At 40.5% G+C, this 27,046-nt stretch overlaps 1 protein-coding gene across 7 annotated transcripts in view; it reads right to left on the bottom strand.

Annotated features, from left to right (window-relative positions):
• Nucleotides 1-27,046, bottom strand: part of Esrrg (estrogen related receptor gamma) — a 544,752-nt gene that overhangs the window by 402,505 nt on the left and 115,201 nt on the right. For 6 of the 7 annotated variants that reach the window (XM_051186534.1, XM_051186533.1, XM_051186536.1 and 3 more), the window contains exon 2: nt 5,920-6,007. The exons of the other annotated variant lie outside the window; for it this stretch is intronic. The gene's annotated coding sequence lies outside the window, so the exon portion shown is untranslated. The remainder of the gene's footprint in view (nt 1-5,919; nt 6,008-27,046) is intronic. 7 annotated transcript variants of the gene reach the window in all.

Genomic DNA, 27,046 nt, shown 5'->3' with positions numbered 1-27,046 from the left:
AACATCAACATGTAAATTCATAAAATGGGTTCAAACAACCCATAAAAATTATAAAAGATATCAGCTTAATTTAAAAATGTTTAAGATGCAGACACAAATAGGTGAATACGCCACCTCAGAATAATAAACCTGCAGAAGGTATTTTAAAGTATGAACTACTAGAAATGTTGATGGAAGTATAATTTGTACAGTTTCCTAAGATTCATTGATAATGAAAATACATACTCATCTTTGCTCAGAACTCTGCTTTGGATAAAGGTACCCTCCGCCTACAAAGTGATTCCATTTGGAAAATAAACTGTAAATGGCCGTCATTCAGCAACCCTTTTCCCCAAATTCTTCATAGTTCTCTGTCTGCATCTCTTATCCTCCTTGCCCCTGTCCATTTCCCTTACTGGTTTCATGTTTCTTCCTGATGTCTAGTTCCTTAAATCTACCTTTGTTAGCTCTGTCACTGGAATGTCCAGCCTGCTCTGCTCATGACCTTCTCTAAGCAGGGAGTCGCTCTTCATTTAGGCCAACTTGCCACCCAAGTTACATCACCAAAAGCCCTCATCATGCCTAACCCCACACAACTTGGATGCTTACGATGCCTCTGTCCTATCTGTATCTCTTCTCTCTGCCCAACTGAACCCAGTCTGCCTTCCTTACAGTGCCTTCATCCAGAAAATCAACACCACATTGGTCCTGTGGCCAAGTCTTTCCAGCGTCTGTGGAGAAGTCCATTTAGCGGTGTCCTTTAGTTGCCTCACTACTGGCCCACCATCTCCTGTATAATTTCTCCAAACTCTAGTTAGAGTGCATCTGTTTGACTGAGGGACCAACTGGGGAAACTGCTAGGGTGTATGGAGTCTATTTGAGATGGAGTGATATTTCAACTCTAGTATCTGCTATATCCCTTAGATTAGAGACACAACTATTTCACCCACCCCAAGCCATCAGTGGATGCCTGTTGTGTGGCAAGCGCATCTATTTGATAATGAAAGAGATATTTCTGAACAGAAAAGTAACAGCTCTATTAACTAATTTGGTAACTAGCTTGAAATGTAAATTCCTTGTCAAAGTAGGTAGACATAGGATACTCAAACATCTTGCCTTACCTTCCACTCAACACAAAATATTGCCATCTTCCCACATGTTCAACTCTTCACACTCACATGCCAGTTCTCCAGCTATCAGTAATTAACTGCCACACAATTTAATGCAGTGCTGACTCAGTATGATAAATAACCACACAAATCATCCTACACCATATATACCATACGCATCACACAGAGAACACATCTACCATATACCCTATCACACAGGAGTGCATGCGCACACATACATATCACCCATATACCAAATGTGCCATACCCATCACATACAAACAACACATCTATCATATACTCTGACACGTGTGTGTGTGCACATGCATGCACATGTGTACATGTACACACACACACACACTCACCCATACACCATATATATATCATACCCATCACACACAGACAACACATTTACCATATACCCTGCCACATACACAGGCCCACAACCATAACAGTATGTATCACACATAGAAAACACATCTACTATATAATGCCCCTCATGTGTACACTAGAGATTGTCTCACAGCCCACAGGTTAGGACTCAGTCCCCCAGGAATGATCTGAACTTAACACACCAACCCAAAGTTGTTGGCTATCCAGAACTTCCTTCTGATTACAAATGAGAGCCTTGTTTGAACTTGTTCTCTTGATTCTGGTAATATACTACTAGCAGGGTTCACAGTACAAGATGAAGTTCTTTCCCCTGTGTGCTAGATTAGAAAATTATATTACAAAGGCTACACATGAATAGCAGATCATCGAGAATGCATGCGAAGGACACAGAGCTCCACAAACTGGTCCCTGCCCTCCCAGGACCACTGTGTATTTTCTGAACCTCGTGTTTCAGAGCTTTTGTGATGCCTTCACTGAGGCTCTGGAAAGTTATTGAGTTGTGAGTGGGGTTGAAAGTTCCACGCCCTGTCCACAGCTTTGTCCTTCTGGAGAGCTGCTCTTGTCCAGGGGTCCAAGGGTACTATCAGTTCATCAAGAGATTCTCTCATCCAGTGGGAAATTCCAAGGGATTAGACACATTCTCAAGAATGGGTACCAATCCCAAACCCAAATTCTCCCCATATATCACAATTTCCCAGGAATGTTTAGATTCCTGCAACTTACATCAATAGCTGCACTGAGGCAACACTGGAGACAGACAGGTTGATGTGCCTGGGCACCATTTCTTAGAAAGAAAATGTTATAATAGACTGTTCCCTGGGCTTTCACACCAAAGGCATTGCCACTAGGACAATAAAGAAATTGATCACTTTAATTAATGTGAAAGTAAGCATTTTTAAGTCCCTGCAGGCTCATGCTCAGAGGCTTTGAGAATGCACAGTATAGCATGTGCTCATGTGCACACACACACACACACACACACACACACACACACACACACACACGATAGCTATATAAATAAATATGCTGCCATATACTATTCTTACTACAAACATTTTGCATGTCTAAGTTTAACATCTACAAACTGAGATTTAATTTGTCATAATTTTTTTCTCATGGAGTTTGTGGGGGGAATGGTAAATTTGTCTAATAATAGTGGATTCCATGGCCCCTGGAAATCTTGGTTCATACTAACCGCACAAGGATAAGCACCAGGGGCAAAAAGCCTGTAACACACACCAGGAGCAGGACCCGCCACCCTGCATCATTTCTGAAATCAGAGGAAGGATGTCAAATCATCATCGCTAGAATCCATTTGTATTCCCAGGGCACATATCCAGTGTGTCAGAAATTCACAGAGAGGCTTTCTCAGGGGTTCCTGAAACATCCATGCTGGAGATAAGCCATACTCACAGGCTCCAGTATGCCGTGAGTGGGTCTTCCCCTTTTAATTGGCACTTAGGCTTGCCTTGGGAAAGAAGAAGGTTTCTCCCCATAGTCTATTTGATAAAACATAGCTCAAAAGTTTGTCCCTGAAGAGCCAACATTAAGTCTTCTGCTAACTGTCATTGATGAAGTCACTAAAGATGGAAACAATGAAAACAGCCAGGAAGGGCAGAAGGAGGAGGAGGAAGGAAAAAAAAGGAGGAAGAGAAGGAGGAAGAAGGAGGAGGAGGTAAAGAAGAAGGAAGAGGAGGAGGAAAAAAAAGGAGGAGGAGGAAGAGGAGAAAGACTGCCAAGATATTCTGCTTCAGCTTGCAAGGAAAAGTTATTAAAATACTAATGTACAAAAATAGAGGAGCGATTATTGTTAGGTGCTGAGGAGGGAGAGGATCCACTCTCAGACATCATGAGCTGGTGGCTTGAAGGTCTCATTGATTACTTGATCAGTTAGTTGGCGAATGATTAGTTCCCCGAAGGTTGGAATTAGTGACTGAGACTCTGGCCCTGGTGAATAAAATGTGTGGTCTCTCCTCTCCCACCCCAGTGACAGATGATATCTGTTTCCTCCCGTGAGTTTTGAATTTAAGAGCCACTGAAGCTCAGCAACACTATATTCTGGCTCAAATGAGCTGAAAATTGCATTCAATTTGAATTTCAAAACTGGAGGGGAGGAAGGGAGGGAAAAAACCCCTCAGCACCCATCAACTGTCCATACTTTCCCTACTTCCTCCTGCTTAGCCTCAATTCTGCCAGGCTGGGGACCCAAAGTCCAGGATGTGTTACAGGACAAAGAGCATTGCTGGATTCCTGCCCAGTCTGAGTTTAAAAATAAACTTTTAATAGACAGGATCAAAGCAAACCTCACTTTTACGTACATGCATAATGCAGAATGCAGCCCTCCAAACAAATAGATTTATTTATCTTTTCCAAACCCAAACTGGCCTGCCTTTCTTTCTTCCTTTTCCTCTGGTGCACTCTGGTAATGTCTGGGGTGCTGGTGCTTTCTCTGGAAAACCTCACAAAAGTAAATTATTTCCTAAAGTTAATTCCTGGGCTGATGAGATGGTTCAGTGAGGAAAGGGATAGCTGCTCAAGCATGGAGACCTGCATTTGTATCACCAGCACAAATGTAAAACACCGGGGGCCGTGAAACCTTAGCCATAGGGTCATGGAGACAGGAGGATCCCCTGTATTAAAGATTGAGGTGGTGGAGAGAGTCTGAGAAGATTGCCAACACCCTCCTCTAGCCTCCACACAAGCAGCAAGCATGGTGAATCCATCTGTACACAGACACACACACACACACACACACACTCTATTCATTACTTACTTAAAACTTCATTACATGATTTCTATACTTTTACCTGCCTCACTTTAAAGTACATGTCCAAAAGTCCAGAAAGGAACCACTAATGTTATTTCAAATCAAGTCTTATTTGAAAATCACTAAGAGAACTGTTACTTAAAGCAATCTTGTGGTAAATACTTCATAAAAGCCAGCCTACTTTTAATGTGCAAATAATTGGCCCTTTTTGCAGGGGCAGAGCAAGCATGAATTTGAAGCACACTCAAGTTTTGTGAAACAATACCTTTCAGACAAGTAGATTTAAGTGCAAACAATATTTAAAATTAAAATGATGCTACTACAAGCAACATATCACATCCCAGACTCATGGGACTAAAGGGTTTGGTGCCCAAACTCCTTTTTAGGGATTTGAGCTGAGACAACAAAGCAAAGGCCCCTTGATTCATATACACTTCTAAGAACTGAAACCTATTTTCCCACTCCTGAAACACTGTCAATTTGTGAAGAAACAACGCAGGTCCCATGTGAAAGGAATTCCACTTTGAAAGTGCCACTTTGACAATGAAGCCAAAACCTGTTGCTTATGTTCAGAGGCCCACTGTGCTCCAGAGGGCTCAGGAGCAAGCACCATGGAGAATGGAGGGCAGAGTGGACATCCCTTTCTGTACAAGCACTCCTGTGTTCTGCAATACTGCACATGCTCAGTAGGCCCTCAGCAGTAAGCATAACATTGCAGCTTCTACCTGGAGGAGGCAGTGAGTATCGCCACTTCTGCCTGTGCTCCACCTCTGTGCTTCCACAGACTGAAGAAAACAGGGCCTGCATTTCATCCCCGAAACCCTCCTGTGGCAATCAGCCCTGTGTGGTTCGTAGGTCCAAGTGAAGGCACTGTGCCCAGCACACCAGTAGAGTAATGGATGGTGACCTATGGTTCACCATGGAGATCTATAGTTTTCCTTCAAAAAATGAAGTGAAATAATCTCAACATTTATTCATGGAAATGACAGAGCTTTAGGTAGATAATGAGTTTGTAATTAAGTTTACAGAACCTGGAATCAGAGAGTCTTGCCTATCATAAGCACAGGACAAGATACACATAAAAGAAACATTTTATACTCTGTACTCTACCAACATACAGCATGCAGAAATGGCTGACCTTGATAACCACATTTTATAGGTCAGCATAACTAATCTCAGTGCAACAAGGGCACAGCCTCATGACCCCTACCTCCCAAATGACATCTTTCCATTGGCACATGCAACCAAATGAAACCCTGGAGAACATTAAAAATGCTGCTTTAGGGTCAGGCATAGTGATGCACACCTGTAACCCAGTACTTTGGAGGCAGAGGCAGGCAGATATCTGTGAATTTGAGGCCAGCCTGATCTATATAGGGAGCTCCAGGCCAGCCAAGGTTATATAGTGACACAAGGCTACATAGTGAAACCCTGTCTACTAAAAAAAAATGCTGCTTTTGCATTTTTAAAAACTAAACAAGGAAAATATCAGATCTTTTTGTTGACTGTATCATTGTTTATAAAGGAAACCTTCACCAATACAACACATGATAGATAATGACATCAATGGTCAATGGACTGTTTGACCCCTGCATCTGTTTCAGTGAGTATGATGTCATACAGATCTTAGGAGAGGATTGATGTCTCCCAGTATCATGGGGAAGACCTTACCTTTCAAACTGCAACCGTATTAGCGTAGGATGATTTCCTTACATCTTCATCATCTAAGGTCGCTTCATTGATGAACCAGCAAATAGCTCTATTCATTTATGTGACTGAACCCAAAAAAAGACAGAGGGAGAGAAAGTAAAAGTGAGGTCATTTTCTTGGCCACTGTATTTAATAAAATCCCCCAGGCAATAAAGTTGAGCACACATTAATAGCTATGATAGTATTCTGTGCATTTGGCAAGTCCTTGATTTCCCTACATAGACACTCAAGACTATATTAACATTCCAATCAAGGAATAGTCTCCTGTTTTATTCTAAATTTTCTATCTTTTCAGCCTTCTTGGATTTATTAATTTTCCATTCCTCTCTTATTTTTAGTGAATGCACCAGTAAGAGTTTCAAAGCATTTCCCATGTGTACTTTTATGTAGAAAAGGAAACAAAATACTCTATCAAGACCAATGAACTCACTTGACATCAGCCTGAAAATTGCATGCATTTCTTCCTACATGAGGGTTTTGTTTCTTATCTGGGAACAGACAGAAAGGCATGAGTTTGCAAAGTAACTTCTCAGTAGGTTTTAACCAAAAGTGAACAAAAGTTGTTTCTGCAAGTATGTCCACCAAAGGAAGCTGTTCAGTCAAACCTCATTAAATTGCTTGTATCTTTCCAAGTTTGAAATACAAAGGAAACCATTACATAGGACTTGACACTTTCCATCACTACTGTTACATAGAAGAGCTGTTCTGTGCAGCAGTGACATAGACTTACACCTCATGGGAGATGCATGGTAAAGCTCACAACCAACAGGTAATTGGAGCTAACTAGTTGGATGTCTGCCCTGGTACAATGATCTATGTAAAAATGTAGGACAGTTAAGTAGCCGGATGGTACCAGGCCATTTTCCATGATATTCTTTGGGGGCATAAATTTGCTAACTGTCGACCTAGGTAGGAAGCATTTCAAGGAGATGTCTGCATTGCCTTCACAAAACTTCTCAGTGTGTTCACTGGGACACCCTTCAGGCACAAAATCCTCCACCCATCCCATCCCACATAACTGCTGCCTCAGACCTGCTAAGCAAGGATGGAGTTAAAATTATAATGCATGACAAATGATCAAGATTGAAGCTTCATTCCCAATTTCTTAATACTCTGAGGCTATCAAAATTCCCAGATGGAAGCATATTTGATTTGATTTAAGAGATATTGGAGTCCTGGAAGACAAAGGTATAATTTTGAAAGACATTTTTTTAGGTAGAATGAGAACTGAAGATCTAGAAGGACCAGTGAAGAAGGAGGCTGCAGTGTAAGTTGGAATTTGACAGGGAATAGAGTCAAGAAAGGAAGCTGCTTGGCAGAAAAAAGAACAGTATTTTCAATACTCTCATGAATGAGACAGGAGGCATGAAAACAGGAATGTGAAATCCAACCCTATTTATTTTCCAGGATTGTAAGCACAGGAGCCCTGTTGAAAAGCTGTAATTTGTGTGAGTGTAAAGAAACATTAGGAAAGATCCCACCCAAATGGCACTGCAGAGTTAGAAGCCTGGGGAAGCTAATTTAGATTTGTGATTTTAAGGAAAGCTGAGGGATAGAGGGAGCATTGTGTAGTGCTGATCTGAGCAGTCATGTTGCTGTCTGAACACAATGACCATGGCTATGACAAACATGACTACAGCATTCAAGGTAACACTGAGAATGTATTATTCAGGCCAATGAGGTGGCTCATGGGAATGGACACGTCATGCATGCCTGGTGACCAGAATGTACATAAAGGCAGAAGGAGAAAAGAAACTGGACAAGCAGCCTCATGCCCACACACACATAGTCATCTTCCTGACTCTGTCTCTCTCCTTCCCTCTGTCTCTCACACATACTCACAAACACATACACAATAGTAATCATAAAAACAATACTTTAGTTGTTTAAATAAAATGCACTACTTGTCTATTTGGGCTATTTGTAGGGAGGAAGAAGAGAGTATGAAGGACAAAATAGGCTAATAGGTCATTGAATATGATCAAAGATCATTATATACATGCATAAAAACATCATTGTGCTGATACAAATTAAAATGTGTTGAAAATAGCAAAGTGTATTTGCCAAGCCCCATATCTCATATTGGTAAAATTTCAAAATATTTATGTTATAATGATGGCTTTTGGAATCAGTTCTTGGATTCCATGTACCTAAGGTCCCTAGGTGAGAGAAGATGATGGCTAGAAATACATGTGAAATTAATGTCTACTCCTTCTGTGATGGTTACTTAGTAAAATGCAGTCCAAATCCCTCCTCAAATAAATCCTGGTTTTAGGGGTGATAACTAACCAAGATGGACAATTTATTAGTAATAAAAATATGAGCAATACATTGAAGAATGGTGAAAACAATAAGACCCTCTGAACAATCTTTAGAATTTCACTACACAGTCTAGGAATGTGGCTCATGAGTAGAGTGCTTGCCTCGCATACAAGAAGCACTCAATTCCATTCACAGTACCACATAAACTGGGCATTGTGGTATATGGCTATAATTCTAGTACACAGAAGGCTAGAGGACCAGAAGTTCAAGGCCATCCTCAGCTGCATAGCAAATTCAAGGCCAACCTGAGCTGGAATCTACCATGCCTCAAAAAGGACAAGAAATTTTGGGTGAGAAAATCAGTGAGTGGTTAACCTAGAACACTCACTACTATTCATCTCACCTGGTTTCATGGAATCACAAACAAATAGAAAGTATAGACTAGAACACAGTTTTATAAACTGGAAATTGCTTACATCTTTTTGGATGAGCTGACAACAAAGAAGTCATTCCAGGAAGCAGTACTAGTAGATGCAGTGGCTTGGGTATATGTTGCAGAGGAGACATCTTTCACATCCCTTACAGAATGAATAGCACTGCTCCCACTCTGGTTGTGACGTGTGAGGGCCAGGGAGCAAGCATCATGTTTGCCTCCCTAGCCCACAGAATATTTTTTACATCATATATGAATGTAAACTGCCACAAATCCACTGACCCTAAGGCAATGCAATTTTTTGTAGCATCTCCCCCTTTGTCCTAAACCACCCCTTGCAGGAGCCTCTGAATTTTATAGGCACTTCCTTGAAAAAAGAAGTACCTCTTTACCTCCACAGGGTAGAGGTTGGTACTAAGTCCCTAGGCCATGCTAAGAAAGGACATGCCAAGAAAGAGAGAAACCACTGGGTACATCATAGTTCTGACATTATAGCATCATAGTCAAAGACAACACTCCTCTCCTGAGGGAAAACCCCCTGCTAAATCTATCTCACTAAGCCACATAGTCTTGGAACCTACTTCCTCTCAGGTACAAAAGTATGAGCAGTGTATTTTTGCCTTCAGTTCATATACTGTCAAGACCAACAAGCAGACAGCACCAGCCAAGGTGCTTTGGAGGGAAATGAGCTGTTCCCTCTGTATATAAACTGAGAGCAGAGTGAGGTAGACAGGCCAGCAGCAGTGTCTCAGCTTCCTTCACTTCCTATAGTGTACAGTTCATGCAGATCTGAAAATATTTAGCTACTTGAGGATTTGGAAGGGGTGGTTCCGTAAAGATCATCAGAAGAGGCAGTACTAGCCAGTGCAGGATATGTATAGGAAATGCTGTTTGCTGGGAAAGGACACAGCAAAAAAAGGACTTTAGTGTCTCCCAGGAAACTTTCTAACAATGGGAAAATAGATTAGAGTAGAATAGAATAGAAAAATCTACATGGCCAGAAACTAAGCTAGTTTGAAAGTGGGTAATAACCTATCTGTTTAGATACATCTTTATCCCATGACGGATGAAACAGAAAATGTCCCTCAGTGTGAGTTCAAACTCAGCATTCCAGAGTCAGCCTTCTCAATATCTGTCCCCTCCCCAATTCTATAATGTAGTGATGTTGCTGCAGTTTCCAATAGAGAAAGCTTTCTTGTGAATGAAGACAGTATTTTCAAAGTACATGATTTTTTTCAATAACTCAGCCAAAATTCTTGAATCTAACTCTTTGCTAAACATTCCTTTTCTGATTTATCTCTGAACTGTAGGAAGTCAGGAAGGAAGAAGGGAAATAGCTAGAAAGAGAGAGAAAAAATGTACTAAATGACTAAGAAAAATAAGGAACAGAACAGAGAATTATCTTCTATTCACACAGATTAGGACATTTTGAGCACCCTAAGTCAAAAAGAGCATGACTCCTCATGTCCTGGAGAGTAGAAGGTCACAGCTAACTATCAGAGGCTTCTCTCTCTCTCTCTCTCTGTGTGTGTGTGTGTGTGTGTGTGTGTGAGAGAGAGAGAGAGAGAGAGAGAGAGAGAGAGAGAACACAAGAGAGACAGACAGACACAGAGAGGTAGAGAAAGAGAGAGAGAGAGCATAGCCATGACTTTATAAGCAACAGAAATAAGGCCCTCGAAGGCAATCTGGCTTACAAAGTCATGAGGAGTACTCAGAACCTCTTTGAAGAAGTCTAATATTTCCACCAACCATAGCAGCCTAAAAGCTATCATGACTTTTCCAAATCTTGGATAACCATAAGGGATATCCATAGGGAGGTAAGATGGAAACCTTTTTCTCACTCTAGGGGGAAACAAAGATCATCTCATTTCCTTGGAACCTTCTAGAAGTTGCCGGATTTGGGCAAGGTTACAGTTGGCCCAGCTTTCTGAGTAGTGTGATCCTTCAGGGTCTTCGTGAAAATCACACTGCGATTCTGAGGGATATTTGAAACCCGTTCTCCGCCTCCCCCTTTATATTCACAGAAAGCCATCTCTGGTGCTGAAGATGACATAACATTTTTGCTAATTATTTCTGCTGATTAATTAAGAGCTCTTTATTACATCCACTTACAACAAACAGCTCCCTGTAATCTTTAACAAAGCAGACTGACGTGAAACAAATGAGAGATGCCAAGTACCAGGTAATGCCCAAACCCTTGCGGTAGTAGGTGCCATTATCCACTCCATCAGGAGGTAAAAAGGGGGTGGGGATGCGGTTTTATTAAACAAACATTAAGAGCAGAGAGTGCTAAGAAGGGAATGTGGGGAGGAAGAAGCATCTGCTCAATCGGTGCCTATTTTCAGAATTTCCTTCAAGCTGGCTTGGATTGAGAAGCATCAATTATTTACAAGGTGTAACACGATGCTTCCTTTGTTGAAGCAAATCTGCAAGCAGACCCTGAGAGAAAATAAAAAATGAATTAGGAAGAATTTATTAGCGTGCTTGAAGAAAACAAAGATTTAGCTATTGGGAGTGACTTCTAGAGATAGTTCAGTTTGTCTCCCCAAACCCACAGACCTTTTCTTCCCTGCCTTTCCTCACCTATTTATTTTCTACAGTAGATCACACAGAGAGGGGGTATGAATCATTCCCTAAACTTCTCCTTTCTTTGCAGACTCTGGCTTGATGTATGATCTTCATTTAAATTACAAATACACTAATCTGCACCGCTGTTTACCAAGTAGCATTTTAAATGAAAGATACAAGAAATTGCATCACTCATGTTTAAAAAATGACTTTGGACTTCCAATCTAAAGAAAAAAAAAAAAAACCAGCCCGTGCTCTGCTGTGTTCCGAGTCTTCTGTGGCTGCTGGATTTCAGTCCCGTGGATGAAATTCAGTAAGTGAACTTTTTATTAGGACACTGATTCTGATCAAGAACCAGTGTGTCAAGCCCTAAAACTGATTTTTTTTTTCGGAGTGCGGGAGGTCAGTTAAGGAAAATAGAACAAACTGGCCTGAGGAAAGTCAATCAATGAAAGAAGCTTCCTCTCCACCATCATGGGAAAATCCAGAGACCTTCTCCCTAGGACAGTTCTTTACCTGTCACTAAACTGGATGGCATTACTCTCCAAAAGAGCACTGCCTGTGTCTGCTCTCTCCAATTTTAATACATCCCAAAGTTTGTAGCCTAACATAAACTTGGAAGTGAACAGAACCAATAAATCACAGGTTTGCATCACCGGTAGGTTTGATTCTATTTCAAATGCACAGACTCAACTCTCCAGGATATCCACAGGACTCTCTCTATTAAAGCAAACCAGTTGGCATCTCTTGCAAAACTCTAGCCCCTGACAGCGGAGACCAGGCCTACACCATCAGTTCAATTAATTAGTCAACTGAGAGGTGAACATTATGTTGAACTTGAGAGATGTGGTAAAACATAGCTGGCACCTGGGGGTACAGACCATCAGGAGAGCACATCATATTTACCATGTAGGAGGCATATGTACCAAAATTTGTGAAAAATCCACATGCAGCAGTAAAAGCAACGTGACCGGAGCCCAGTGCACCAAGGGGCTCAATGAATCACCTGGACCAGCACCGTAAACACAAGGAATGGCTGTAAGAAACAGCTAGAGTCCATCACACTGATCATCAAGTGTGTGTGTGGGGGGGGGGGTTAGATCACATGGAGTCCACTTTTATACCTGAGTTGACATCCACAAAGCTAAGCACTCTTTGCCTGGTGGTTCCCCCCACCCCACCCTGCCCTGCTCCCCAGTAGATGTGGCAGGTCTACGGATAAGGACTGTTTAAGACTGGGAGGCGGGGGGGGGCGGGAATAGCAGGCCAGATCTGGTGATGCTTCCTCACCTACAGATTTTATTTCACTTGAGGTTCTCCATGCATGGTGTCCCCTCCAACAGTGGCCAGCTAGGAGGATGCAGTTATTTCCAGCCCTGCCGCCCAGGGTGGTGCTTGTTCTTTTCCCCTCCAGTGATGTCACCTCAGTGAAATGTCCCAATTTAGAGTCATTTCCACGTTAGAAATGGATGAGGGATCCAAACCATATGCTCCACAACTTGTCAAGGAAATTAACTATAAAGGCAGTATCGATATTGCACAATTAAAAATGAGAGCTCTTACCATACTTAATTTCCCCTGACCTGACTTTCCTCAATCATTATGGACAAAGAGTATGAATTTATAATTTCCAAATAGCCGGGGTCTTTTAATATATTCTAGGAGTAACTAAGACATCCTCTGGCGTGCACAGCCACACACATACATTTGAGCATATGTGTTTCTTTATCAAGGGCAAAAAATAACAATGAATGTGAAGATAAGGGCTCAGCTCATTCCAGGTTGTTGAAAATGTAGGGTCGGTAGCATATTTTAAGTGCATATATCATACATTTCCGTGGCACCCATAATGAAGGGAGGGAAGAAAAGGAGGGAGGGCAAAGGAAAAGAATATTGGAGAGGACTAGAGGATGGGAAGAAGGAAGTGGTAGGAAAGGGGAAGGAAATGAAAAAGTTTGTCTAAACCTTTCCATGGTATTTACTAAACATCATGTTTTCCCCTTATAAACTTGTATAAGGCATCTATTTGGAGGTGTTTGGGGTTGTTGTGTTTTTAAAATTTTAACAATCATAGCTCTGAAGCTTAATCACTTGTATGTGTTAGAAAACCAGATGGTACAAGTGGGCGTTTGTTTACAAGCTCTTTGCATAAGGATTTTAGCTTCTTTTTCAGACCAGAGCTGTGTATTTTAACTCAGAAAAGAGGCAATAAAGAAGAATGAAAAGAAAAACATCCTAGATTTTGCGGATCCTTGGCTCCCTGCCTTTCCTCTGCCACTGTGTTGTTGACTATTACAGGGTAGAATGGGAGAATAAGGACAGTATTGCTTAAAGTACTCAGGGTGCCTTATGGAGATGGGGTGTCCATCCTGGGCTCAGCCTCTGCAGGAGTTGAGGCAGAGACCACAGAGGGATGTTGCTCTCCAGCATGCTCTCTCATTTGTTCAGCTACCCTCCTCATCTAGCCCATCCCTGCATGCCCTGGAACTGCACTGTCCACAGACAGCTGGGTCCTCCTACATCAATTAGCAATGAAGACAATGCCTATGGGCCAATCTGATGGAGGAAATTCTTTGTTTGAGAGTTCCTGTTCTCAGGTTTGTCCAGATTTATATTTGGCAAAACCTATGTCACTGTCTGTCCTTCTGTGTGTGTGTGTGTCACCTGGATTCATCTCCCTTTTGTCACCACCCAATAAATTACCAAGATTAAGATATTCGAGTGATATATTCAAAGAAATTCTATGGAATTTCAATCAAGTCTGTACCACATTTGATAACAAATAGAAAGAAGACACAAGACAATGGAAATACATTTGGTCAGTGAAGAGATGGCTCAGTGGTTACACGCACTGGCTGTTCTTCCAGAGGACCAAGGTTCAATTCCTAGCACCCTCATGGCAGCTCACAACTGTCTATAGCTCCAGTTCCAGGGGATCAAGCATCCTCAAACAGGCATATATCAGAAAAACCTCAGTGCACATTAAAAGGAGAGAGAGATGGGGGGAGAAAGGGAGGGAGGGAAGGAGGGAGGGAAGGAAGGAAGGAAGGAAGGAAGGAAGGAAGGAGGAAAATACATTTGGCCACACATGACATATTTGATTTTTTTTTGTTGTTGTTGTTGTTCATTCCAGAGAAAGTAAACTTTTCATAACTGATGGGTGATGTCTTTATTAATATGCCTCTGTGTATTTACTTGGTGCTGAAGGGCGGCAGACAGACCAGACAGAAAAGAAATTCTGACTACAAATAACATTAGATCTATCTCCCCAAATTGATGCAGCCTGACATTTTCTTTAGGATAAAGATATTTAGTGCTTTTTCTTTCAGTCCCTTTGCTCCTTGGGTTTCACAACTGTGGATTCAACCCATCCCACCCCAAAAGTACTCATAAGAGAGGCAAGAAAGCTGACTTGAACAGACTTCCTGGTATCTTCTCTTAACAGTACATACTATTCTTGTCATATTCATACCATATTTAATATGCAAGCAACCTACAGACAATAGCATGCCATTTTATAAAGCTTGGAGGATCTTGGGATTTGGGTATCATCTCAATCTCCATGAATGTCAAGGGACATCCAGAGGGCAGCATAGTGTCTGCCGTGAAGCTGTTCTGTGACTACCACACGCTGAATAAAAGAAGGAATGACCTAGCAGATATGACTGTAAGCTTCCAATGCTTACCTAGGAACTTTGTTGAAAATGTCACCAGTGTTTATAGTACATTAGGAACACCTACATAAATTAACATACTCATGATTTAGGTGTTGGTTTGGCCTTGGATTGCTAAAGGAAAATTTAAGAAAGAATCTTTTCATTGTTTATGGCCTTTAATAAACTAGAGTGTATCAGGTGAGATTTAGGCAGTCTTGAAATACTGTCTTTATTTTCAACAAAAGAAATGAACTTTGCTGGTGTGTGGTAACACCATCCACCATGCAAGAATCAGTCCTCAAATAAAAGTGCTACGTGAACCAATAAATAACAACCAACTTCCTACCAATATGAAGCCACGGTTTGAACATGGAAGATGAAACATGTGCTCAACTCCCAGTCAGAAACTGTCCCCCAGTATTCCAGGCAATAATTATTATCTGCAACATGAACTATTTTTTACATAATTACTGAAGATATTCATCATGTTACATAAATGAGACAGGACCATATCCAAGAAAAGTGCAACAAATGCCTACAAAATAAATAACTGTTGGAGGGTAAAATCAGGGGAGGATGCTATGAGCTTTCAACTTCAGGAAGTAGAAACATTTCCCAGGTATTCCTATTACTCATCTGAACTTTGCACTTCTCTCATAAATTATTTCCTGTATAGAATCTTTACTTCTCTTACATAGAGATTAATTCGTTTTTATTTTATGTGTTTGGGTTGTTTGCCTTGATGTATGTCTCTATACAACATGCATGTAGTGTTCACAGAAGCCAGGAGAGGGCATAGGATCCCTTGCAACTGGGATAACAGATAGTGGTAACCCTCCATGTGGATGCTGAGAATTGAACCCAGGTCCTCTTGAAGAACAGTCTGTGCTCTTAAGTGCTGACCCATCTCTCCAGCCTCGTGTGTGTGTGTGTGTGTGTGTGTGTGTGTGTGTGTGCGTGTGTTTAAATGTTTAAATGTTTAAATGTATGGAATCTTTGAGTGATGAAAGATCAGAAATAGACTCTCAGGATGCTGACCATGGAATCAAGTTTAAGATTAGTGGTTACAGGAAACAAGACAGTTTAAAACTGAGTCATGAATTCTTCCTACTGTACCCCTCGAATGGACTCTGTGCCTGGGTCTGTGGATACAAAGCGCTTCCAGCTCTGTAGCTCAAAGGCATCACATACAAGTTATCCAGGGAACTAGATAATAAAGCAAGTATCAATACGATGTTCCTATTTATAGCCCAATAAACTACACTTTGAACAATACTAGCAACACTAGGCTTAGGTAACACTCCTGGTATTAACACCTGTCTGCAGATATATAGCTCTGAGCATAGTTTACAGTGTGGAACATAAACACAAATCTGGTGATTCGAATAAATCCCCTTCCTGACTGCTTAAGAACACACAGCCAAAATGGGCTTTACGAATTACACAATGGAGCAGAAGGCAGTGGTATATATTTAAATTTTCCATTTTTAAGCTGTCACTCAAAAACTTTTCCTACTTTTTTTTAGCTTATTGATCTTACTGGCTTGTGATGAGTCTTCAGCTGCTTGGTCGGCTGCTTTTAGCCCTGCTTCCTATTAAAAGAGCTAAATCGGGAATCACAAAATGCTACTAATTTGGCAGCTCTCGATAGCAATGAAGGCTAAAAACAGCACCAAGATAGTATAACCCTCCTGGTTTTTTTTTTTTTTTTGCCCCAGAATGCCAGATTTAACTACTATACGGAATAATAACGGGTGCAACCAAACTGCATCACTGTGATGTACATATGGATAGTTGATCTGGCACACTATTATTTGTTTCTGGTCCTTAACAAACCCTTTGCATGGGAACACACATATGCATATAAACATACACACACACACACACACACACACACACACATGTTCATTCGTATACACACATCCCACATATTCATCCATCCATATGTACATGCATTTACACATTTACACACAAAAACACAGTAAACACATGTGTGCATATATGTGTGTACATACACATGCATGAGTGTGCATAGTATACACATGCACATATGGGCACACATATATACAAGTACATACACACATGCACATTATGTGCATACACGGGTACATATATACACACATACATACATGCATGCACACATATACATACAGATATGTGTGCATACACATGTGTACATATGTGTATATAACACAGGAAATTATTTGTTAATTTAGACACATACATACATACATACACATGCATATACATGTGATGGGAGATGCAGAAAACCCTATTCCTTACATACATGTGTCCACATATACACAGGTAGTGCCCTGTTCTTTATATCCCCTCTTTCTTTAATTTACAAAGGAGCATCCATTCTTAATTTATTTTTCATGTTAGATTTTCTTTATCATCCTATTATTTAATTAAGATGGGGTACACATAATGGCATGTGCATGGCAGTCAGTGTACAAGTAACTTTCAGTTTTCTCCTTCTGCTATATAAGTGGGTCCTGGGGCTCAAACTCAAGTTGTCAGGCTTGAGACACCTTGCTGGTACCATCTTCAGTTTGATGTTTTGACTACTCTCTACCTTAAATACAACACTGTGTCAAAACAAAGGCTAGCACAACAGCTATGTAATTGACCAAAACTGACCACCAATGTGTAGAACTACAATTCCAATACCCACACTGGGTTTTGGATAGATAATTATATATCATAATCACAAGCTTTCCTAGGCTGACTAGGCTGCAGGCTCTCTCTCAGATCCATGTCTGCTTTCATATCAGACTAATTCTTCAGATAAGTGGCATCTGCTTCCCCCACCCGTCCTAGCCTCCACGTTCAAGGCTCAGTGAAGAATAACAATGGCCCTCTAGCCAACTGTGCATACTCCTTGCAAGGTGGGGCCATCATAAATGCCCCATGAGAAAGAAGGTGTGCATTCATAGTCAGGGATCCCAGGGCATGCCCTCACCTAGGGCAAAGCACTCATATCTCCCTCTGCTGAGGCTCATACCAGCAGAGATGGTGAGAACCACTTCTAAATGGCTATCAGATTTATCCTCAGCAACAGCAGCAGTCTGCATTTTGTTAGTATCATGATATCACGTTTTAAGAGGCTCCTGGAGGCTATTGAAGGAGCAATGTCTGTTAAAAGCAATATTCACAAACAGAAAAATATGTTTCTCCCCCTTTATGATTGTCTTATTTTCATTTCATATGCATGTGTGAATGCCTACATGTATGTATGATGTGCATCACAGCCATGCCTGGTGCCTGTGGAGTCCAGAAGATGGTATTGGATCTCCTGAAATCACAGGCTGTAGGCAGCTGTGAATCACCATGTAGATGCTGGAAAACAAGACAACACCTACTACATGGGCAGTAAGTGTTTCTAACCATCAAGCCATCTCCCCAGTCCCTGTTTCCTTCTTGTTATCTGAAATCACTGGTCCACGGGCATTTCTTATTTCCTTGACAGCTCCTGTGATTGATTATTTTAAACTCCTTGAAGAATCTCAAATAGAACCCCAGCATCCTCTTCTCTGGTTCAGTAACAATCTAAGTCCACACCAAGAGCAGAACACTTTCTAGAGAGCTAGCTTTTCCTTTTCAGACCTCCAGTAACACCCCTGCCACTCTACAGACTAACTCATGGCACTCCCATTTGGCCACTTCAGTGGGTCTACAGTTTGCATATACATATAAACAGGAAGTGTGGACACCCGAGTAAAGAAGACCCAATTCCATTTCTCCCCACCAGGATGGTGATGAATTGGCCTCTCAGAGCTTTTCTGACAGATAGTGGAAACTGTAGCTACTGTGGCCAGAGGATGTCCTAGTTCCTTGATGCAGAAAGGTATTCAGCTCACGTAGTAATTATCCATCCATCTCGTTCACACTAAAGGCATGGCAATGCAATTTTAGCCTTATAATCAAGACCATATGACAAAAACCAAGGCCATTAGGGACCAATTTCGAGCATTCTCTGCAAGACAATGATTTTCCAACTGCACTTACATATGCTGAGCAGTTGCCTCTGCATGGTTGCAGCTGCTGCCATTTATGTTCCACCCCCACCCCCGTTTTCCAAAGCCTTTCTTGGGGATGCAATAATGCAAAGTTTAAAGCAACACACTTTCACTAATTTTTTTCACTTTCCAAAGCATGGTAGTAAAATACTGAGGGTAAAATTCTCCTTCTGCCAAAGACCATATATTCCTGGGAGTTGCTTCTCTTTTGTCTTCTCTTTCCTCTTCCTGGCCCCTCTCCCTGGACAAGAACCACCCTCTCAACCCAGTTTGCATCCCTTTGAACTGAAGCACAATCTTTCAGAGCCATAATTATTCCTGTGCCTTTTTGTCTTCACCACTCTAGGTTCAGTGACATAACAGGGTTATCTCTAAAAGGAGGTGATATCATCATAAACCACTGAGCTGTTTAGGCAACAGTCCACTTATCAAACAGGAGGGATTTAAATAGATCTTAAAATCCTATAAAATTTAGCTCAAATATCCTCATGTATTATTTTAAAATACCCAGCACATTTTGGGGGGTGGAGGATGACTCAGCAATTAAGAATACTTGCTGTTCCTCCAGAGGACCCGAGTTCAGGTTTTAGCACTACATCAGGCACACATAACTCCAGCTGCAGGGGATTTAATGCCCTCTTCTAGACTCCGAGAGTACATGAACACATGTGGTAAACACACACACACACACACACACACACACAGAGAGTAAGTTTCACTATCATTTATTCATTTGGATTTCAATGAAAATTATCAAATAGCCTATATAAAATGAAAACAAGCAGATGTTATATTAGCATTCCTGTAGATTTTCTATGGACCCCATTCTCCTTCCTGTTTCTTGGTTAGAAAGACAGCTGGAGGGAGGGAAGGAGGAAGAGAGAGAGAGAGAGAGAGAGAGAGAGAGAGAGAGAGAGAGAGAGAGAGAGAGAGAGAGTGCTATTATCCCTAGCTATCAGGGTGTCAATTCATAATCACTTCAGTCCATCAGTACATCATGATATCTCATTTCATCATGTTTGAAATTAGGAGACAAGGGCTTGTGAGATGCCACAGCTAGGAAGGTCCTCATGGTGTAAGCATGATGATCTGAGTTTCATCCCTATAACTTAAGAGGTGAAATGGGAAAACTCACCCCAGGGGCCATCCTCTGACTCCCACACATGTGTTATGGCAGGAATGCCCACATCCAACCCATATCCATAATAAATTAAAAATTAATAAATACAAATCTTTAAAAAAACTTCTGAGAGAAATGAAGTTTACATTAGTTTCATCAGTATTTTAACTGCAAAACTGCATGCTTTTTTTTAATGCAGAAGTAGTATCTTGGCATAATGAATGCATTTGAAAGTTACAATACAGCCCCATTCCACTGAAAACACATTCACACATTCTTAGTGACCCTTTTCCATAATGCTCTGTGAAGACACCCAGCTATCTCTGAACACAAGCCAACAAAACCAAGCTTATTGAGTTTCACTGCATACCCTAGAAATAGAACTTTTATTCCCAGTCCTTAAAAAAAGTTTTATTCATTTTTATTTTGTCGCCATGCCTTCCTGACCATGATGAACTGCATCCTCTTGAACATAAGCCAAAATAGGCCTTCTCAGCCTTACGTTTGCTATTTTCTGATGATTCAATCGTTGCCTTAAGAAAATTAGCTGGAACAGGCAGAGCTAGTCAGTGCTGTGTCCAGCACTCAACAACGAATAACAGAAAAATGACTACATCTTTCATGAGACTTCATAAAATCGTGCAATAAGAGAGGTTGTGGGCAAAGCCTTTGTTACAGGCTTTCAGCTAAGGGACAATTTTAAAAAATATCGAAAACTTAGAATTCTTGAAATTATACACACACACACACACACACACACACACACACACACACATTTTAATTCCATGGATGACAAAAAGCTCAAGATTATACACAGTCTACAGAAGTACCAGATCTCTGTGGTGAAAAGTTCTAAACAATAAACAAATGTGGTTTTAAGTTTGGCAAGTCTTGCTCAGGGTCAGATGATTCCTTGCTGAATTAGGTCTCCCATCTTCAGTGTTGACCATTTCCCGTCTTCATTATGCCATCAGTATTAAAAAGCTAAATCCTTACCCCTACCCTTTTATGTTTCAATACTCCCTGCTTACACAGTCACAGCTACTCTTCATAAAATTTGAATATCTAACAATTTCCAAAACTTTGACTCCCACTGACAATATCTTCTATGAGCTCAGAACTCATCCATCTTCCTACTGAGAATGCTCATTTGGATAACTAATGTCAATCTCAAATATTTATAGAAATGACTCTAGTTTACATCCTTTAACAAAATCTACCCCTCCTTCCAGTATTTTCCATTCCTATAACATCTCTCATGCAATTCAGTCATCTCCAAATAATGGCCAGGTCTCATCTATTTATCATTATCCTGGCCCATGTCACCATCATTCCTTTCCTAGGCCATTATATTGGCATCTCTGTTTCCATGATTGCCCTCTCCTACCTTTTGCCTTTGAAATCAAAAACATTTCAGTTACCAGCAAATGTATTAGTCACAGCTTACAACAGAATGCATCCATTTTAAAGTTTAAAATGTAGGGCTCAGAAGATGGCTTAGTCTGTAAACTACCTGTAGTGCCGGCAAGAGCACTTAGGTTCAGATTTGCAACACCCACATAAAACAGGGTGGGGCCACAACCATCTCACCAGGGAGGCTGTGACATGCACATCCCCCTGGGATTTTTGGCAGGCCTGCCTACCCAAATTAGCGAGTTCTGGGTTAAGTGGGAAATCCTGCCTCAAATCAAAGTGGAAAACAACTGAGGCAGCCAACCAACAGTGACTTCTGGCTGCCACAAACATGTTTACCCATACAATCCATACATACATATACACATGCATACACCAAACACACCCATGTACATACACAGATAAGACGTAAAATCTGATAGCTTTTTGTTTTGTTTTACAAATTCCCAATTCTCTTCTTTCTGAAACAGGATTTCTCTCTGTAACAGTTCTGGTTGTCCTGGGAACTTGCCTTATAGAATAACCAGGCTGGCCTTGAACTCATGGAAATCCACCTGCCTCTGCCTCCTGGTGCTGGGATTAAAGGTGTGTGCCACTATTGCCGGGCTATAAAGTCATAACTCTTAAAACCACCAAAATCAAGTAGAGGACATTATTATCACTCTGGAACAATGATTGTCAACATGTGGGGCATCAACCTCATTGAGAGTCCAATGACCCTTTTGTAGGGGTCACCTAAGACCACTAGAAGACACTGACATTTATATTATAATTCATAAACATAGCAAAATTACAGTTTTAAAGTAACAATAAAAATAACTTTATGGTTGAGGTTCATCACCACAGCACAAGCAACTATTTTAAAGGGTTGCAACATTAGGAAGGTTGAGAATCACTGCTCTAGAAATTCTTTTATGACATGGTCTAGTCAGTCTCCTGACAGGAAAATATAGCGTGGTTTCCATTATCAATGTTTACTTTGTCATATTCTATGAATTTACAAGAATGAGAATACAGTGTTTTTTGTTTTGTTTGTTGTTGCTTTGAGGGGGTGAAAATAATATCTGGTTTCCTTTTCCATAACATAAAACATTTATGGTACTCATCAATGTCAAGGAATGTAGCTTAGAACATTCTACTGCCTTCCATGCATCAGTATGCCATAGTTTGCTCAGTAGTTGCTAATATCATTTAAGATTATTGCATAGTTTTATTTATATCAATTAATATGCTATGAGCACTTTGTTCAAATTTTCATGGACTGATGCTTTTGTGGACAAATACATAAGAGTAGAATTGTTAAGTGATAAGACAGAAATGTGATTTCATGTAAACTACCTGTTCTTCAAATATTTGTGTGATTACACACACACACACACCTCACATACACGGTTTAAGCTCAGAACGCGTTTCATTATTATGCATTTGATTACTGACAGCAGGAATGTTGTTGCTAATGTTTCTTTCCATTTTAATATTTCTGTTGAGTATGAAATGCTCCCTTACTGTAGTTTAAGTCAACTGTCCTTGATAACTGATGGTGTTGAGATGTTTCAAGATGTCTCATATGCTTATTAGTCATGCCTATCGCTCCCTTTGTAATATATCTGCTCAAATCCATTTGTAAAGAGTAACTTTTTAAAAAATACACTGGAAAGCATCACTCTCTGCTGAAAGCCGTCTAATACCATTCATATCTTCCAGTGTAGGTCCTAACCCTGACATGTCCACTAGAGCACTACACAATCTTCTCAGTATTCAGTCCTGAGAACTCATTCTCACAGGGCTGTTTAGCCTATTGCCAGTACCTCAGCAACCCAAATCCATAGCAGCCTGTCACCAACCTGGAGAGCCTCTCGGAAATCTTCTTGACCCAGACACCCACCTACAGTCTTACTTTCTTTGGCCTTTCTAGAATATTCTACATGAAGTAGCAACCACATCCTCAGTTTTCTCTATATCCAATTTCAATTTTACCTTCTCTATAGAATCATTAACATGAAACTAAAACTTACTTTGTGCTCATTTTGGCCCCATCATTCTTTCTTATCCCCATTGCCTTCTCCTTTCCCTTTTCTCCCTACACCAAAATCCAAACAAGAGCAAGGATGATCCCATTCACTCTCCAACTTTTCCAGCTCATCTCTGGTTGTTCACTCTTAACAAAACATTAACCCTCTGAGGTATTGAGAAGACCAGATATCTGGAATATTTATTGACTTAAATGAACAAACTCTTATTTATCAATTCTAAAATGTAAATTTCCTACTTAAATTATATTCTTAAATTTGTTTCTTCCAAGAAGCCAGTTTAAAAAAAATCATGAGATTTAAAAATAGTTTTAATAAACCTTTTTTCCCCAAGTTTCATCCATCATTGTTACTATAATAAAATACTCTGTCTAAAAGAAATGTTGTGGAGGAGAGGATTCATTTGGCTCCGTTTTCATCACAGTCCGTTCTTATTTGGCTGCACCACATCACAATCCATTGTTAAGAGAAGCCAGGCCCAGGACTCGAATGGGAACTCAAAGGCAAGTAAGCCTGCTTGCTATTGCACACAACCTCTGACTGGGCAACTCACTCCACAGGCAAGAGAGTATAACAGGAATCATGGAGGTTGCTGCCAGCTATCTGGTGGTCTTGAATGGTGCTCTTACAGTGCTATACTCAGCTTTCTTATAGCCTGGTACCACCTACCTAGGGATGGTGTCACCCATGGTCTGTAGGACTCTCCCTCATCAGCTAACAGTCAAGGCAGTCCCTCACAGATGAATATAGACAACTCATCTCTCAGATGACTATAGTCTATGTCAAGTGGCTAGTCAAAACTAACTGGGACACATGTGAGCCATACAATTTCAAGGACAAAATTAAAATTGCATACATACACAGGCCTTTTGGGTTTGGGATGTGAAATATCCTCTGCAAGTTCACAGCTAACTAGTCCCCAGATGGTGGCACTATTTTGAACATTTTTGGGAGGATTATGGGTCACAGGAGACCAGTTTGAAGTTGTATAGTTTGGCTTTCCTTCCACTCAGCTGTCTGTTTCCTGACTACAGGCACAATATAGCCAGCTCCATCATGCTCTTGGCATCATGCCTTCCACTCCATGATATACTGCATCAAGTCCCAACATTAGACAGAAAAACAAAACAAAACAAAAAACAAATAAACAAAAAAACCCAAAACAACAACAACAAAAAACCACATCCTTTAGATTGCTTCTTTCACATACTTAGTCATAGCAATGGGAAAAGAAACAGATACATTTAATTGTGTACACTCAAGCTTAGAGGCCCTGTTAAAAGAAGTGACCATAAAATGAGCAATGTACTCTTTATAAGAGCCTGTTACATGTTAATCCTCAAGAAAATATTCCTGAGGGATACTCTTACTCTACAGATTAGATTGAGGTGAAGAATATTTAAGTAAGTTGTCAAATTCTTATCGCTAGTCACTCCTGCAGTTGGGATTTCAGCTTTATTATATTTTATCAGTTTGCCTTAACATTAGATAGGCACACGGGTAGGGATGTGGGTAAACTTAAATTAGAAAGAGAACATTTAAGAAGTATTCAGTGCATAGAAAAGGAAATATTCTAGGGCTACTCATTTTATTTTATAAAATTATTATAATGTATATATGCTAATAGTGTATTTTCTTTTCGCCACACTGAAACTGAAGAGTAACTATTCATAAGTACTGTATGAGATGTAGGAATCCAAGGAATTTTCCTGTACCTAGTGCCCATTGTAAGCAAGGTTTACTGCCCAAGCACAAAGCCATTTGTAAGGCATCCAGACTCATACTCAGCCCCAATCCTCTGGAATAAATGCCCCCTTCAATATGCAAGTGCTGGTCTTTGATCACAGGAATCCACTCTTATAATATTCTGTTTTGTTGGTGTTATTTTTGTTAGTTTGTTTTGTAATTAATGCAAGACAGTACTCTACAGATGTTGGTGGTCAACTTGGCTATACTTGTAATCAACTGAGCATACCCACAGAGGACTTTCTTGATTGGATCATTTAAGTCGGAAGGAACCACCCTAAACCTGGGCCACACCTTCTGATGGCAGCCCACAGAAAAGGATGTAGAAAAAGCTTTTGCTTTTTGCCAACTCGCACTCTCGGGCACTGACAAGTTCATCTATCCTGTTGCCCTCACTGTGTTCCAACTGACTCCTTTGGGATTCTAATATGGATGGGAAAGGAGATGCTCTCTAAGAATTTCCCAGGACTCCAGCACCAGATTGGGAATGCTGAGACGTCCAGGCTAGTGGACCGAACCACTACTGGATTCTTGGCTGATCCTTTGAGAAACAGCATTGTTGAACTACATGAATCATAGTCTATAAGCCACGCAAATAAATTCCCTTTTAATAATACATAATACATACATGCATACATACATATATACCTACATACATACATTTAGTCAGTCAGTCAGTTCTGTTCCTTTAAACAACCCAAATACAGCTGTCTGTACTCTTCTCTGGTAATTCCTGCTTTCTCACTAGAGAGCACATCTCTGAGTCATTGTGGCCATCACCATGGATGCCACAGCTGCTCCATACTCCTCCATATGAATGAATTGCATTCATTTGTTCATCATCCTCCTGACATCAGAACTGAAAACATACCAAAAATCTATTGTTTGACAGAATGCTATTATCCACTGAGAGACTAATGGGTCAACAGAATCACAGAGGGCTTTAGAACCTGGGCCATCCATGATGGAAACTTCTTATCTATAAAAGAAAGCCTATAGCTGTGAGGAGAAGATGATCTCTCAGTAAATGGTTTCTGGACAGCTGAACAATCTTAAAGAACCCCCTCTCAGCTGTCCACACAACAACAAATCAAGTCCTCCTGGGAAGATGTAAAGAACAAACTTCTAAACCATGCAGACAATACTAATGAATATTTTTCCAGTCATCAAACGAGTATTGGTCTTACAATAACTAAAAAGTAAGCTATAAAGGAAGGATGAAAATTCAATCTAAGTAAAAGGGGGGGGATCATCAAAGGACACAATGCAAAAACACCAGAAGAAGCTGTGGGCTCTTACAAAGCCATCTATTATCTTCTGTGAGGAATCTGTTTTTAAAGTAGGGTCTTGACTTCCCCAAGTAGTTACAAGGGGAGTACAAAAGCCTTCCTATTTGTTTAGTTCTTTGTGCAATTGGAAAAGGCAGTGCTAACCCACTTGCCAGACTTTATTTTAGGCTCCTCTTTGTTGAAGCCCATGTAAAAATTCTACCTTGCTTCAAAGAAAAGCAACTAACCATAGGTGGCATTGTTGCAGCATACATCTTGTTCTCAATTACCTGTATGACAGCAAAGACTGATACTAGTAAAACTTCATTTAAGTTTTTTAATCCCATTCAGCTAGAAGGTCATTGACACTTCAGTAATTGCTATTGAAAACCATTCGGCTAAACGAGAACACACACACACACACACACACACACACACACACACACACACAAATAAATTGTGGCATAATCTATACCACAGCGTATTCACTTTAAAAGAATTACCTAGTAGGGATGTAGTGATTATATCACTATTACAATTATTTTACCTAGGAAATTTTCTTGATGATAA

This window comes from Phodopus roborovskii, unplaced genomic scaffold (assembly GCF_943737965.1).
Source record: "Phodopus roborovskii unplaced genomic scaffold, PHOROB, whole genome shotgun sequence".
In the NCBI taxonomy this organism is placed as follows: domain Eukaryota; kingdom Metazoa; phylum Chordata; class Mammalia; order Rodentia; family Cricetidae; genus Phodopus; species Phodopus roborovskii.
The sequence above is the reverse complement of the archived record's forward strand: the minus strand, read 5'-3'. Positions and strand labels throughout refer to the sequence as shown.